General features: G+C 48.1%; 1 long non-coding RNA gene across 1 annotated transcript in view; it reads left to right on the top strand.

Moving 5' to 3' along the window:
- The first annotated feature begins 7,087 nt into the window (after positions 1-7,087).
- Positions 7,088-13,932, top strand: part of LOC146182468 (uncharacterized) — a 30,747-nt gene continuing 23,902 nt past the window's right edge. Inside the window, exons 1-2 of the long non-coding RNA XR_014700057.1 lie at positions 7,088-7,431; positions 11,516-11,602. This is a non-coding gene — a long non-coding RNA (uncharacterized LOC146182468). The remainder of the gene's footprint in view (positions 7,432-11,515; positions 11,603-13,932) is intronic.

Here is a 13,932-nt window from a genome sequence, read left to right on the forward strand (position 1 = left end):
CGTCTGCCTGCGGCCTGCGGCCCATAGTCCAGTGCTACGTTCGCTGAGGCAGAACTTGCGCTGAATAAAATATACGTCTGAGTAAAACACTTTGCTATTTTCTCGGAGTTTCCACGTTCGTTTGGGCCATGCATCCGCTATGACTTTTATTAGTATGATTGAAAGGGGCACGTCGATAGCATCCGGAACTGCAACTCTCCTTCACTGATTGCGTATGCACGTTTTGTGGATTAAGCATTGCGAAACACTGTTCGTCCAGCGCCTGGCGCAATTTTTTTTTTCATGGAGTAAGAAACAATATTTCATTTTATTTGATGCTTCTTATTTGCTCATAAATTCTGTAAACATTTTTTGAAGTATTCAGCTTTCCTTGAACGTTGGTGCGCAACATTTCATCTGACAGCAATTTTCGTATCGCGGCTTGCGGCTTTGCCCGTTAAGTTGGCTTTGTTGCATATAGAGAAAGGCTGCCAAGAAGACAGCTTTCTGTCAATTTCAAATGCGTGGCTATGTTTATTAAAGTTCGCTGTCTTGAATATGCAGGCAGCAAAGAAGGCAGCTTCCCCTAATTTTTACATGCATGGCTTTGAATTGTGAGTTAGGCTTTGTTTTATGAAAAGAAACAGAGAAAAACGTTTGCAAGGAAGACAGTTTGCCATCACTTTTCACATGTCCTTGGTCTTGCTTTTTAAGTTGGCTTTGTCGCATAAAGTGCGCGCGCGCAAAGAAGGCAGCTTACGGTTATTATTAATGCAATAGTACGAAAACCTTAGATAACAGCCCCTATCTGATTGGCAAGACTTAATGTCAGAACTCATAGGTTTTGTGCGAATATTTTACGTTTTTTTTTCGTCCTCTGTTCGCCAGGTAACTAAGAATATTTCCGGTTATGGAAAAAGTAATTCAAGCAACTTTTTTTGTCCTGACCTTAAGTACGTTTTAGCTGTCAACTGTGCTTTATTTACTCTATTTACTTTATTTTTCTGTGCGCCTTGCGCAGCAGTTTTACTTTTATGCTGAGATATTTCGGTTGAGAATTTTTCTATCAATCATTTTCGGGGCGAAGGTGAAAATTTCTCTGCCAGCCATAGGAACGAGTGCGTCTATCGGCGCGCGCATTTCTCCTCAGTCACTGCGCACTTTATGGCCGGCACAGAACTCGCCGTTAAATGATCGCGCGGACGAAAGAGCGCCGATTAGCCCCGCGCCGCTACCACGGCCGCTTCATTTCTGAACCTCACGACGTCTCTCATTTTCTCGCTATCCCCTTTAAGAGGCTAAGTGGCGAAACAGCCGGGCAGCAATTTTGAGAGAGAGTGAGCTTGGCCCCGGCGAACCGTCGATTATGCCTATAAAAACGTTTCCTCGCTTCAAGCGCTGGGCTCCAGTTTTTTTCCTCTACGCTTCCCTTAGAGCAGTGTAGGCAACGAAGCGAACTCAATTGTGTTGTTCTGCACGGCTTTCCGTGCATGTGTCTGTGTGTGTGAGTGTGAGTGTGTGCATGCGTTTGCGTACGTGCCCGCCACAGTCGGTGCCTGCGCAGTGCCTAATTTCGGCTCGACAATTAGGAGTGCGCCCGAATTTTGCCCCACTTACCAGCAGCCTCACACGTGCAGCGCAGACGCACCAGAGCCACTCCGCGTCCGCCATCACGCCGCTAAATTAGCCAGTCGGTAAGGAACGAAACGAAACGAGCGCATTTGGCAAGCACTCGCAGATTATGACTAGCAGCTTACCGGTATCGCTCAAGAGGAAAGTATACAACAGTTGCTTCTTACCTGTACTCACCTATGGGGCTGAAACGTGGAGGCTAACCAAGAGGGTTCTACTTAAGTTGAGGACAATTCAGAGGGTTATGGAACGAAGAATGGTAGAGGTAACATTAAGAGATAGGAGGAGTGCAGAGTGGGTCAGAGAAATTACTCAAGTTACTGACATTCTAGTGGAAATTAAGAAGAAGAAATGGGCATGGGCAGGACATATAGTGCGAATAGAGGGTAACGGATGGTCTCTTAGGGTAACAAACTGGATTCCAAGGGAAGGAAAGCGTAGCAAGGGGCGACAGAAAGTTAGGTGGGCGGATAAGATAAAGAAGTTCGCAGGGGTCAAGTGGATGCAGCTAGCACAGAACCGGGTTAATTGGAGAAATATGGGAGAGGCCTTCGCCCTGCAGTGGGTATAGTCAGGCTGATGATGATGATGATGATGATGATGATGATGATGATGATGATGATGATGATGAAGGAACGAAAGGAGCAAATCGACTATCGAAGCTACCGCCGCACCTGTTCTGCCACTTGCCGCATCAACATAGACTACTTCATTTGCTCCCATGTTCTTGAACCGTCGCTCTAGAGCTTCGGCTCGTTTGGCCCTTCTTTCGACATTAAATTCCGGATGCATATTCCTAGGGAAGGGGGGGACTACCAAGGCATTCCTGATTTCACTATTAATCGTGACTTTTTTTTTTTTTAACTCCTCTGTCTGGGTTGAGGCCTACTATTTCAAGGATTACCCTGCCCGTCTCGGTCGTGCTTAGTCTCTCTAATTGGGAGACTCGCACTGCCTCCGCTAATTCTGCCCACGTGTTATGCACCCAGAGTTCGAGCAGTCGTTCGCTCGAGGTACCCATGGTCCGTCCTAGCGCCTTCTTAACGCATCTTCGAATCAGGCAGTCTAACTTCTCTTTTTCGCCGGCCTTGATGTCCAGGTAGGGCGTCTCGTAACTGATTCTGCTTATTACGTATACCTGGATTAGTTTTAGTAAAGGCGAAACGAAGTGGCGTCCGTGTGCTGTGCGATGTAAGCGCACGTTAAAGATCCCCAGGTGGTCGAAATTACTCCGTAGACCTCCACTACGGCTCCTCTTTCTTTCTTTCTACTTTCATTCCCACCTTCATCCCTTCCCTTACGGCTCTGTTCAGGTGTCCACAGAGCAAGTGTGACAGATATCTACGCCTTTAACTTGCTGTGAACCAATTATTATGATACATGTGTCCGCGGAAAATTGTGAAAGATACTGCGCCTTTTCTATCCTGCAAATTTGGGTCCCAGCACACATGTCCGTCTCCGGCAACGAAGCGGCCCATGATTTAGCCCGAGATCTCTACTTCCGGGCAAACGCGGAGCCGCCTGACAGCCAGTAGATGGACGAACGTTTGCAAACCTATAAATAAATCATCGAAAATTATAGATTAGGAAGACTTCTGATGCCGCCACCGGATCCTAGCTTAAATAATAAAGAGGCCATAGACTGGCGGCGATCAGGTAGGTAGGTATCAACTTTAATGATTCAAAAAAGAACCAGGTGAGGGGGGGTAAAGGGAAGTGAGGGAGCAGGACGACGATGGGCCCTCAGGCCGCTCTAGATGGCCGGGCACTTTTGGGCTTCGGCGACCCCTCGGGCCCAGCTCACTGTCAGAAGCTGTACCTCCGGCAGCGAGCTGCGCAGAGCAGCCTCCCATCGCTCCTGATGTCACAAGCCGGAAATTTCCCAAACCCTGTCTGGTCGTTTCACACCCAGATAGATGAGAGGAAAAAATGATAAATGTAAAGCCTGCGAAGCGAGGAGGACCCTCGACCATATACTTTGGGAATGCCCTAGGTCCCCGGGCGCTAGTAGACCCTACTGCGAAGCGACCATATACTTTGGAAATGCCCTAAGTATCCGGGTGCTAGGGGCAACCTTAAACGTAGAGAATCTTGGGAGATCCTACAGAGAAGCGAAGTCCCCGCTGACCAGCAAAGAGCCGTCCGCCTGGCGGCTGAGACCGCGAATAACCAATGTATATTCGCCAGTCCTTAGTCGCGGAGGTTCCAACCCCTGTTCCTCAGGCCTGCGTGCCAGGAGCGGGGGCCTCCTAACTCGGTGGAAAATAGTTTTATTCATCATCACGTCTGCCAGAGGCAAGATCGTCATTTTTCTTACACAACGCCGAAAGCCCGTAGGCGAACGCCGTGTCAGGATCTTTTGCTGAACAAGGCATTTAAAAACGCGCTATTTAACATTTAACAACTATTGCACCAGCGGCGCTTTTCGGTTTCCCTGTGAATTTTGTTCTTCCTATTAGTTGTTCTGTTTCCGAGAGCGGCCCACGAACCCTTAGTGAAGTGTCTACAACGTTCTTAGATTAGAGACTCTATCTAAGAACGTTGGTATCTATGATATATGTCTATCACAAGAACACATGTAATCGATTTAGTTTCTGCGTAGTCAGCACTGACCCAATGTAAACTTACCTAATTTGTCCCTGCACTGAACCGCACGTTAAGTTGTCTTATTTATTCAATGCAGTATAAAAGTGATTAATACAATGTCTGCTATTATAACTAGGATAAGCTGTGCTCCAGTCTTTGTGACCAGGGAAAGTTTCTTGATGGTTCTGTAAACTCGCCCCTGAAATGTTTTCCATTATGATTTGGATCGTCACGAGCTAAATTCCTCTCATTACACTCACAAACACGTGTCCAGATGCAGCGGCGCAGTGGTTAGGGCACTCGACCTACAGTTTCCAAGCATGCGAGATGGAATCCAGGTCGGAGCGGCCGCTTTTCGATGGAGGCGTGCCCTGTGCTATGTTAGTACACGTTAAAGAACCCCATGTGGACTAAATTTCGCGAGCCCTCCACTACGGCATCTCTCATAGGCAGAATCTCTTGGGGACGTCTAACCCCATAAACCAACCAACCTGATATCCCGGCGTAAGTTGTGTGCGGCGGCTACGACGAAAAAAATTGCACACAGTGTTGTGAGCGCCGATCCCACATGCGGTCCTTTGTCAGTGCGGTGTGTTGTGTTTGTGCGGAAGCAGCGGTCATGTAAAGTGCACCACGGTGGGCATGCTTGTGGTCTTTTGTATTCGTGTTCTTGTACTTTTGCAGAGAATAAGCTTCGTTCAGTGTTTCGGCAACTTTCCTCCCGTCTATTTCTTTCCTAACCACTTCTGCCCGCTGCTAGTAGGCGGCATAGCAATGGTGACAAGTCAAACTTAAGTCATTGCAAACGTCAATCACAATTACAATTGCTTATGAAGTTCTCCAAGTCGACACCGAGAACGGTAAGTCACCTTCACACCCTATTCGTATCGAAACCTACTTCCAAAAGAGCATTATTGAAGATTGTGTGAATGAACGGGCACACGTCTTTTAAATTATGGGCGCAAGAGCAATCGAAGTATTAACGGGGCGTTGCCATACAGTCGTGATTACCAGTCGCTGCCTTAGTTATTACCATACAGTCATCAGCTGCCTCATTATGTGCAAGACTATACGCGACATACAAAACGTTGCTGTAACCAAGCCTCTGGTACAGTCGTAAGTATAGGCTACCATTTCATCTAAAGGAACACCCGAAAAAGTATAAAGCTTACCTTTAGGAAAAAACGTACGAATACGTCTGCGTGTCCTAGAGGTATGCGTATTTAGCTCGGGATTCAAGGGTCCGGTTCCCATTGCAGGGCAGCTATCTTTCACAACGCCGCAGCTACTGCAGATGTAGCGTATGAGTAGTAGTTTGTCTTATGGTCTCCCTCCTGACTTCACACAACGTGCCGTCGACCTGTCAGCATTGTGTGTGTGTGTGTGTGTGTGCGTGCGCGTGTGCGTGTGCGTGCGTGCGTGCGTGCGTGTGTGTGTGTGTGTGTGTGTGTGTGTGTGTGTGTGTGTGCGTGCGTGCGTGCGTGCGTGTGTGTGTGTGTGTGTGCGTGTGCGTGTGCGTGCGTGCGTGCGTGTGTGCGTGCGTGCGTGCGTGCGTGTGTGCGTGCGTGCGTGCGTGCGTGCGTGTGCGTGTGTGCGTGCGTGCGTGCGTGCGTGCGTGTGTGTGTGTGTGTGTGTGTGTGTGTGTGTGTGTGTGTGTGTGTGTGTGTGTGTGTGTGTGTGTGTGTGTGTGTGTGTGTGTGTGTGTGTGTGTGTGTGTGTGTGCGTGCGTGCGTGCGTGCGTGCGTGCGTGCGTGCGTGTGTGCGTGTGTGCGTGCGTGTGTGTGTGTGTGTGTGTGTGTGTGTGTGTGTGTGTGTGTGTGTGTGTGTGTGTGTGTGTGTGTGTGTGTGTGTGTGTGTGTGTGTGTGTGTGTGTGTGTGTGTGTGTGTGTGTGTGTGTGTGTGTGTGTGTGTGTGTGTGTGTGTGTGTGTGTGTGTGTGTGTGTGTGTGTGTGTGTGTGTGTGTGTGTGTGTGTGTGTGTGTGTGTTCTATTTTGCCCTTTCCTCAGTGCCAGCTGGCCAGTCCGAGCGATAGCTGTGAGGCTTCTTTGGTCAATAAGGAAGAGACTGTCACGATACAAGTGTAATGATAAAACTACCGTTGCTATGGTTTTCACGAGTTTTGCGCCGAGACTCGCTTGATTTTATTGCCAAGCTAAACATGCAGAAATTCTTTTCGGAGGATAGCATTGCCTATTTAAATTTTATGACCAGGAGACTAAGCCGGTGAAGCATGTATTAGAACGAAGATGCGGAGTGTGTAGCTCCCAGTATCGATGAAATGTGCACTGTCGAACATTTCTATTCATGCACTGATCTCCTGGTTACCCGCCAGGAAACAATTTCGTAAGAGAACGGTCGCCTCTACCCGGGAGGAGGCGACCTTGCTCGGATCCTCTTCAACGCGGGGCTTGAGTGTTTGCTACAGTTTACTTTTCGTTCCTCTAATCAGTCGCCGTCTTCACGATATAGCTTCTTTTACTTCTTCAAGCCGGAACCGTATGTTCCGGTGTATAAGACGTGGTTTTTGTCTCAATTTTATATCGCTGCGTTTTATGTAGTGGAGTGGCTGGTAAACAACGAAAAATATGTAGCACCATCTTTCGCAGTTCCCACAAGAAAAACTAAAAAAGTAAAATGATGTAAGAAACGGAAATGCTGGGACAAGGTCGCGTTGGTTCAAAATACCGTTCACGTGATGAAGCACTGTCGGGGGCTGGCAAAAAATGTCTTATGCTCTGCCTTTAAATATCTCGGCCTTTGCAGCAGTCAATCACTTGATAACTGGGACGCTGATAACTTAAAGTGGATGAGACGCGTGGCGATCCCGACCAAAGATTATACTATCTACATCGTGCGCCTGCGCGTTGAATCTGAAGCGATTTGTACTAGGCCTAACAGGCTGCAAAGACTCGGTGGGCGGCCAAGCAAGCATCATCTTTCGAAACGTTTTCTCATCAAATTGTCCAAAACAGACATTGATTGACCATGTTAATGCAATCATAACTGCTAACTCAAATACAGCATTCTTTACTAGCTACAGCTTCGCCTTCTACATGTAATCGAAGCCCAACAACAAGTTCTTGCCAGCTGATCTGACCACCGGTGTCAAGAGCAGGTCTCCTCTTTTATGGCGGACGGAAGAACTTACGTCAACGTGTAGTCTCGGCCTATTTGGATGTGTGTTCTCATCTGTGAACTTGGACGCATAACTTGTTCGCCGCCGGCGCAAACGCAGTAAGTGGGATGGCGATCGGCCAATTTTGCCCCCTTTCTTCGCGAACATTGCATTCATCGAACTTTTAGTCAGTTCAGAACATAGATACCTGTAATTACTTCTTGTTAACCTGGAGGACATGCGAAAATCTAGGAGCGGAAGGTGCAGGCAACACCAAGTCGCATGTCCAAGGGTGCTAACCGCACGCCTTTGACATGTGCAAACGAAGGCAGTGTCGCTATTTCAGAAATTCCTGCATACATCTGTGAGCGAAATGATCATCTGCATAGGATTGATTTCGTGCGCGAGAGCTGTAATTTATACAAAAGGCTGTGACGGGAGCTCGAATATCTCTAGTACTGGAAACCAGAATGTTTCGTAACGAGTAATAAGTATTCTTGTTGAAGGGTGCCCCGGGTGCCCCGGGTGCCCCGGGTGCCCCGCCGCGGTGGCTCAGAGCTAGGGCGCTCAAATACTGAACCCAAGGACGCAGGATCGAATTCAGGCCGCTACGGTCGCTTTTCGATGGAGGCAAAAAAAAAAAAAAAAGCAAGGCGCCCGTGTACTATGCGATGTCAGCACACTTTAAAAACCGCAGGTGGTCGAAATTTCCGAAGTCTTCTATTATGGCGTCTCTCATATTCCGAGTCGCTTTGAGACTAATTATAAATTCTACAATTCCGAAGAAACCAAATTGTGCGAGACGTTCAGTTTTCCAAGTCATGCAAGGCTGTTCAACTTCCCGGTGCCCGAGCAAATCCGAATTTCCAGAACTTCAAAATTTTTGGAATTTCCCCCGCGTGCAGTGTTTCCTCTTCTAAAAATATACATAATTGCTATAACGACATGATGCAGCGATTGTGGCGATTTTTAATAAACGGCCGGACTGTGCGGTGGACGCGGTTCTGGTTGCGCTTGCCTCAGCTTTCTTCGTCAAGTTACAGTCGCCCCTTAACGCACTACCTGTGAATTAACTGCCTCAGTTAATGCCCGTTAAAGAAGGCGTTTGGAGAGCGGTCACAAGTGGTTCCAGTGTTCCGCGTGACAGAGTGCGTACGAAGTACTCCTTGGTGTACAGTGGCCGCTATTCTTTTTTTTCTTTTTTTTTTTTTTTTTTTGCGCAGCATCGCGAAACGCGGCCTGTGTACCTGAAAGATATTCACCGCCCGCTTCGGCTTTCACAGCTATGTGCTGGCGCCGGCAAAAAAAAAAAAAAAACGTCCGGGACGTCACGAGGATGTTCCGTTATCGCGTCAAGGATACTAGTCACCGCATGATTTCGCACTGAGTGGTTGTGTCAAGAAGTGCTCGGCATTCCTTTAATCGAAGTTTGAGCCGCGCACCGCAAAGCGGTTTTTTTATTGTGGACAGTGACCGAGATAATTTGCCTCTTTTAAAAATCTTCATACGCTTTCTTACCTACTTGGCGTCACCACTTAATTATGATTGATTATTGAGGCTTCCAACTTTAAATTTCAATGAGACAAATATGAACATTTGTTTCCGGAATAGTTGGTTCATGCTTTCGGGAGGAATAACTTTATTTGGTGTCCGGCAGGGTTTAACGCGACTGGGCCTAGTTTGAAATCTGGGCGCGTATTCTGAGTTTGCGTCGTTATCGAAAGTGTCGCTATCTCCCCGACCTCAAGGCAGCTGATTGGTGGAGGAAACACCGACACATGACGTTGACCCAGCACCCAGTTCCGGCGTTTTGACCAATCAGATGACTCGAAGTCACGTGAGTTAGCGACACTTCGATAACGATGCAAACTCGGAATACGGGCCCTGGTCTCTTCGCCGCCACGAGGACCTGCTGGACGGCCCCGAGTTGGTCGTTGAGGCTGGAGCTGCGCAGAGCGAAGGACCACCTCGGCGAGAGGATTTCGGGATTAACGCCAGTCAATTGTGCCTTGCACTCCCAGAGTGCGTGTTGAAGTGTTGCTATGTTTGTCTTGCAGAGCTTGCATGTGTTGGTGGCATGTATTTCGGAGTAAATCCTGTAGTACTGCAGCGGGTTAGGGTATGTATTTGTTTGTAATTGCCTCCTGGCGACTGCCTGAGCTCTGCATAGTTTACTGCTAGGCAGAGGGAAGGTCCGGTGGGCCAGATAAGCTTTGGAAGTCATTAAAGCTCGTCAGCCTCTCTCTCTCCCCGTGTCTTCTTCATGACTCTCTCCGGCACGGTATGCGAGACCTCGTGCGAAGGAGTGAGCGACTTCTTTGAGGTTCATGAGATGTGTAGAGGCGTTCCCCATATGTGCCGGGAACCAAACTAGCTCGGCCTTGTCCGGTGAGAGTTTATTATTCGACAGGCTTCCGCGGATATTCTCCCCTTGGCGTAATTCTTTATGGCCGTGTGCGAGTCGCTTTCAACGGCCCCGCAATCGGGATCAGTTATGGCTAGTGCGATGGCTAATACTTCGGCCACTTCAGCGTGTCAGGACTTTACGCTGATGGAGCGGGCAAGCGTTCCGGCAATTTCGACGACCGCGACAGCGTATCGTCGATCGTCTTGATTCTCGGCAGCGTACGTAAACGAAGCGCGCTTCCCTCGCTTTTCCTTAGTTCCGCAGCAGGCCCGCTGCTCTGACTTGTCTTCTGCCTTGATTATACGTCGGGTGTACGTTTCTCTGTACTTGTGCGTTCTTGACGCTCCGCGGGATAATTTCTTTCTACCCGTGTTGACGGTGGTAGCCAATGCCAAGCCGCTCGAGTATGTGTCGTCCAGCCGCGGTGGTCGTTAGTCTTTCTAGCTGCGATATGTGATGCGCTTTTGCAGGCTCGTCCAACGTGTCGTGGAATCCTTAATTGTAGCAGGAGCTCTGTGCTAGTCGAATCTGGCAGTCCAAGCGCCGCCTTGTATACTCTCCGTATAATTATGTCTATATTGTTCTTCTCCACCTTGTACCAATTGTGAAAGGCATCCATGTAGGTTATGTGGCATATGACAAGTCGTATCAGGCTCTCTTCACTCATGCCAATTCTCCTATTGGTGACTCTTTTTAATAATCTCATTGCACTAGCAGTCTTGCATATGTAAGCTTACTGACCGTCGCGCCGTTTACGCCGTTGTATCCCAACCAAATTACTCTTTGCGGTTTCGGCGAAGCTATCGCTCTAAACCTATGGGGGGTACTTAAGCTCCGAATTTAAGGGCTCGCGACCGGAGTTCCTTTTTAGCTGCCACGCTCACACACGTGTAGTTTAAGCTAGCTCCAATCCTTTGAATTGTGCCTCTAATAACTCGCCCATTCTTATTAACGCGAAAGCGTTACTTCGCTATGTTCACAGATTTCTGTCTGCAGACAGTGTCCGCAGACCATGTCCGCAGACCGCGTCCTTAAAATCGTGTCCGCAGCAGTCGCGGGTAATTGAGAAGTGGTAGAGGTTAACGAGTGGTGTCAATCGATAGAGGCTGACGTAATGTTGCTGCAGAAAAACATGCCGATCCATTACGAACAGTGCTTTCGCACGTCCTGATCAGGTTAAGCGCACTTAAACCCCTGTTAATTTACGCGACAGAGTGTACACCTAATTCCGCCTGAAAAGGCGCAGTTGCCGTGACCTGCCATCGCTCCAGAAGTCGTCAAACGTGTTCGTATATTATACATACGCTATCGCGTCGACTCTTAAGCCTGGTCAAAGCGTCCTCTAAGGCTTCTTCTTTAAACTCCAGGACCTTATTTTCCAGCTTATGATATTTCATTGATTGCATGGCTTCACGGCTTGTCTTAACCCAAGGTGCTAACTTAGCGTCCAACGATGGCGTCAGCCGTGCGCATTAAAGGTTTTCAAGCACGGTTCTCATGTGTCAGGAATCAGTTTCGACACCCGCTCGCTAAGTTTACAACGATAAAACTTAATGTATGTGTTAATCTTGTGTCACCTTGTGTTCAGAGAGACCCAAGCTTCTCTGTCTTTCCGCCCACCGTTAAGTGGCGAATACCGTCCCAGACAGCACAGACCATGGGAAGAATATTAGTGTTGTGAAATTTCCGACCCTAGATAGGTTGTCGTACAAGCATTAAGTATATCATGCTCTCAATCTATCACGCTTCCGCCTGCTCCTTGGTGGCGCGTATGGTGACGTCTGTGCTCTCTGCAGGTCACCACCTTCGGCGAGTGGGCGCCGAATTCCTGGAGAGGCACAACGTGGCACTTTCCTCCATCGTTGCCTAAGACTTCGACACAAGTGAGTGCATTCCTAGGTGGCACAAACCATCATCAAAATATTGGTACTATACGTTGACAATGCACTGGATCTTTGTTGGGCCAGACATTGTCAACAGAGTAATAACATTGGGACGATAGATTGCGCTCCCTTGGTTACGTCATACAAACACAAGCACAATACCGGAATTCATAAAATGTGTTTCTGTGTTGAAAGGTCAGAAATTGTGAAAACTGCTTCCGGTGAGACGCTATCGGCAACTTCTAGAAACGCACACGCAAATGAAGCGCTAAAACATGTCGCGTAAAATAAAGTGAAGATAGAGTCAAGGAGGAGAAGGTCGAGGAATGCGTTCTGTCATCTAACGCAACGGCTGGCTCCGAAGAGAAAGTTTGGACACCGGACATGACAAGATTCGGTACACCAACCGTATAAACATTAGAATATCCTTCCTTCAGCTTCTGTTTATGTCCTGGATTACATATTGTTACGTGGCGACAAGTAAGAAGACTGCACAACATGGCGACAGTGTGAAAGATGATTTGACTGGCCTAACGTTAGGGCTCCTCTCGAGCTACTGCCGATCTTCTTCGCAACCCTTCCCGGGGCCACCGAGCGATCGTCCTGATAGGTTTGTTGAAGTCGGTGGTGACGTGACGGCGAGGATGTTAGAAGATAGAAGATGTTATAAAAGATAGAAGAGCATGATTTGCTTCCCACTACGATGACGCTTGGGTGATCCGCCTCCGCTAGAATTCCTCAACTATCCGCCACCAAAACATCCATGGCATCAATTGCGCGAGGCCGCGTCTGGCGGCTGGGCGAGTATTGTGTGTTCGTGTACTTCGGTTCGGTCCTTCCAGTCTTAAGTCTTGTCTCGGCAATGGTTAGTTCGTCTGTGCGCCTTGTCTTCAGATCCGGGGTGGGGGCGGGCCGGCGGCAGTTGCATCTGGTCGGGTCTGGGCAAGAAGGGCTGGGGCGAAGCTCCACGGCGATATTAACGGGATCTCGGCTGATGGTCCCGGTGAACGGATAGCATCGACGCTCGAAGATGAGGATGGGGATGACATATATCATACCTCCAACCAAAATGTTACGTGGCAATAAGAAAGAAGACGGCATAACATGGCGACAGGAGGAAAGATGATTTAATGGTTTGCCTATCGCGGGGGCCCCTCTCGAGCCACTGCCGATCTTCTTCGCGACAATATATTTGCGGCTTGTCTTGGGTGACTGTTTAGCATAAATACCTTCATCTCAGCTCCAAGCGTTGACCTTAGCCGGAATCGCAGGCCATTCGTTTTATTTCGTAGTGGGTCAGCTCTATTTACCCGTATAGCCGTGACGCATTCTCTAGTTCAAGGTGATCGGTCTGTAACAAGTGGGAGCTAATTGAAAGCGTTTTCCAGTATAAAGGCACAAGAATCGCGAGATGTCCAGGGGCCAAATTACGCGATCACATCACAAAACCTCTCACAAAGTTTCCAATTAGCCCTGCTCCTATTGGTCAATATGCCCACCGGTAAAGGTAAACGAATAGAAACATAGAGAGTTGACAGCTTTTGCTATGCGATGGTTGCGTGCTTGGGCTTTAGGTTTCCTGGTCTATTGACAACAGGCGCCACCTGCTCGCCACCAGTGGCTAGAATAGGAAATTAGGGATATTTTGTTATTTTGAGAAGAATGGAAAGTATAGACTGATGCTGTATGAAAACGGTGACAATCATAGTGGACCTTCCCTCCTTGTTAATACGTTTGACCTAGAATATACTTCAGGCGCGTACAGCAGCTATATCTCGCTGTAATATAAAATCAATGTGATCCATAATTTTATGAAATTCCTGTGCTAATTTTGAGTGTTCACTGCTGCGTTGCATGTGGTTGCAGCTGTGGAATGTAGAAGCGCAATTTCTCCTGTTGCATGTTATAATGCTCTGCGTAAGGAATTCTATGGACAGAATTGAGAGAGAGAGGGAGACAAAAAAGTTTAATTGCAATAGAAATTTAGCATTGCCGATATTCTGGTATAAGGTTACCGAAGTCACATTCTTTGTCAGCTACCCGAGGTGAAAGAGACTTGCCGCGCTGGTCCATGCTTAATACAGAAACTGAATGGCAAGGGGAGAACAGAGATTGTACCATATTAGGGTTGGCTACGTCGTAAGGAACTTGCAGGCATGAGGTGTATTAAGTGGTCGAGCCGGAAAATTTGAAATTAGGCGGGGATGACGGATTTAACTGGGCCAGAAAAATCTTTGCAGCAGTTGTTATAGAGAGGGTTTACGTATGTCGATTAAGTAGCGGTGTCTCCTGTCAAATCGATGCGGGGCCTATACGCTCCGGTTTCGGAA

This window comes from Amblyomma maculatum, chromosome 8, assembly GCF_055883805.1.
Source record: "Amblyomma maculatum isolate TAMU_Amacu chromosome 8, ASM5588380v1, whole genome shotgun sequence".
Taxonomy (NCBI): domain Eukaryota; kingdom Metazoa; phylum Arthropoda; class Arachnida; order Ixodida; family Ixodidae; genus Amblyomma; species Amblyomma maculatum.